Source organism: Chiloscyllium plagiosum, chromosome 23 (genome assembly GCF_004010195.1).
Source record: "Chiloscyllium plagiosum isolate BGI_BamShark_2017 chromosome 23, ASM401019v2, whole genome shotgun sequence".
In the NCBI taxonomy this organism is placed as follows: domain Eukaryota; kingdom Metazoa; phylum Chordata; class Chondrichthyes; order Orectolobiformes; family Hemiscylliidae; genus Chiloscyllium; species Chiloscyllium plagiosum.
In genome coordinates this window covers 1,109,756-1,112,420 of record NC_057732.1, presented here as the reverse complement: position 1 = coordinate 1,112,420, position 2,665 = coordinate 1,109,756, and the positions used below count along the sequence as shown (strand labels likewise).

Here is a 2,665-nt window from a genome sequence, read left to right as displayed (position 1 = left end):
CTCACCCATTGTACTCTATGCTACTTTCTCCCCACCCCCCCCCTCCTCTAGCTTATCTCTTCACGCTTCAGGCTCACTGCCTTTATTCCTGATGAAGGGCTTTTGACCGAAACGTCGATTTCGAAGCTCCTTCGATGCTGCCTGAACTGCTGTGCTCTTCCAGCACCACTAATCCAGAATGATAGTAATGAGGTCAGCCAGGTCGATCTCATGCTCCTGATGTGGTCTCTTCTATCTCAGGGACACCAAATGCAAACTCAGGGATTGGTTCGCGGCTCTGCATGCATTAACCAACCCATTCTTCTGGTTGCCATCTATTTTATTTCCCCCTCCCACTCCAAAGGTGACATGTCCATCCTCGGATGCCTCCACTGTCAGAGTTAGGCTAAACATAAATTGGAGGAACAATACCTGATATTTTGCCGGGGGGGGGGGTTATGGTCTAATGGCCTCAGTATTAATTTCAACTTCAAAATTCCTCCAGCCCCAGCCTTTTCCCATGTCCAGCCCTTCCTCTTCACCTTGCTTCCTTGACCTGGCCTAGCTTGTCTACCTTCCTACTCAACTATCCGCTCCATCCTTCCCACTGACCAATCACAATAACCCCCTACCTGCATCCACCTATGACCATCCCACCTACTCTTCCCCCAGCCTCACTCCCATCCCTCTATTTACTTCTGGGCTCCCCTCCCCCTCCCCAGTTCTGATGAAGAGTTTAGGCTCAAAATATTGATTTTCCTGCTCCTTGGATGCTGTCTGACCTGTTGTGCTCTTCCAGCGTCACATCTATTGACTTGTAGAATATGAGTCCCCTGATTGGACCTGTTAATCTGATCCAATCAGGGAGCCCTAGCCAACAGATTAGAACAGGAGGGTGGGTAATGAGTTCTGTTCACTGTAGGAGCTAACTATGAGCTAGTTGGATCCCTGTCATGTATTATGCACGTGTAAATAAATGTGAATTGGTGATAGGATATCAGCCTTCGTGGAGTTATTTCAAGAGACTTACCATACAAGAGAGTCCACACACAGAGTATTAGCAAAAAAACAGACAGTGAACACAGAACAGAGAATTCACACAAGACAGAGAGTTAACACAGAAGAGTGTTAAAACCAGAGTAATACAAGACAGACTTCTCAAGATGGCAGCAAGGCAACATCTGTAGCTGAAACGGGACTTGTAGCCTGGAGGCAGCCTGGTCTGGCAGCGGAGCCAGGGAGTTTTCATTGCATGGCGAGTGTGGGTTCAGCAGTGTCAACGATGTGGGCCTAGCGGCAAAGAGATAGTGCCTACAGTGGGGTGAGTCCTACGTGGATGGGTCCAGCACAGGCAGTGGAGGTCTCCCTTGAGGCTAGGTGGCAGCGTGGATTGGGTCAGAAAAACTGATATTCTGAACTTTTTACATCTTTATTTTTCTAATGTATTCCTATGACCTATAATGCTGGACATTTTTTTCGCTTTTCTAATTTTTTTGTTTCCTAAGAATTTAATCTTAAGTAACTGTACCTAGGTAACTTTGAACCCAAAATGGCGTTGTAATGCGGCCACTGTAAACATTTCACTGTATGCATTTGAGTACATTGACAATAAAGTTGATTCAATTCAGAGAATTAATAGAAAACAGAGAGTTAACATACCACAAAGAATTGATGAAAAACTAGAGAGTTAACACAAAACAGAGAGTTAACATAAAACAAGGAGTGAATGCACAACAGTTAAAACAGTGTTAACACACAAGATTATCATAGAATTATCCAGCATCGAAACAGACCGTTTGATCCAACTTGTCTGTGCCAATCAGAACATCCCTAACTGACCAAGTCCCATTTGCCAGCATTTGGCCCATATCCTCCTGGGAAGATACCTATCCAGATGCCTTTTAAATGTTGTAATTGTACCTGTCTCCACAACGTCCTCTGCAGATCAGGGAGACCAAACATAAACTTAGGGAAGGGTTCACCAAACATCTCAGCCGGGGCCACACGGGCCGACTGCACCTCCCAGTCATCGCCATTTTAATTCCCCTTCCCACTCCCTTTCCAACGTCAACATCCTCAGCCTCCTCCATTGTCACAATGAATCAAACTGCAAATTGGAGGAACAACACCTCATCTTCTGCCTGGACAACCTACAGCCTGGAGGACTTAAAAATGAGTTCTCCAACTCCAAATAACCCCTCTTCCTTCCCCTTCCCCCACTCCCTTCCCAGCTCCTCCCCCATCCCTTCCCCTTCCACTCCTCCCACTAACCGGATTTATTCCTCTCATCGACCAACCACATTGTACCTTCTACCTGTATTTAGCTATCCCCACTTCACCACCGTGCCCCCTCCACCCTCTTTGTTTGCAGCTCCACCCATACCCAACCCCAGTCCTGAAGAAGGGTCAAACCCAAAACACTTCCGCACTTCCTGGTGCTGCCTGGCTTGCTTTGTTCTCCCAGCCTCCTGCCTTTGGATTCCAGTATCTGCAGTTTTTCTGTCTCTCTCCATGACTTCAGTTCGAACTCTGGCAGTTCGTCCCATACACGCAACACCCTCTGCATGAAAAAGTTGCCCCTCAGGTCCTTTTTAAATCTTTCCCCTCTCACCTTAGACCTATGCCCTTTAGTTTTGGTCACCGCATCCCCCCCCGCGCCCCCCCCCTCAGCACACCCACCCACTCC

The 2,665-nt window shown here is 47.4% G+C and overlaps 1 protein-coding gene across 1 annotated transcript in view; it reads left to right on the top strand.

The window, feature by feature from the left end:
- Nucleotides 1-2,665, top strand: part of LOC122561437 (dynein axonemal heavy chain 3-like) — a 466,282-nt gene that overhangs the window by 101,967 nt on the left and 361,650 nt on the right. The window lies entirely within an intron of this gene.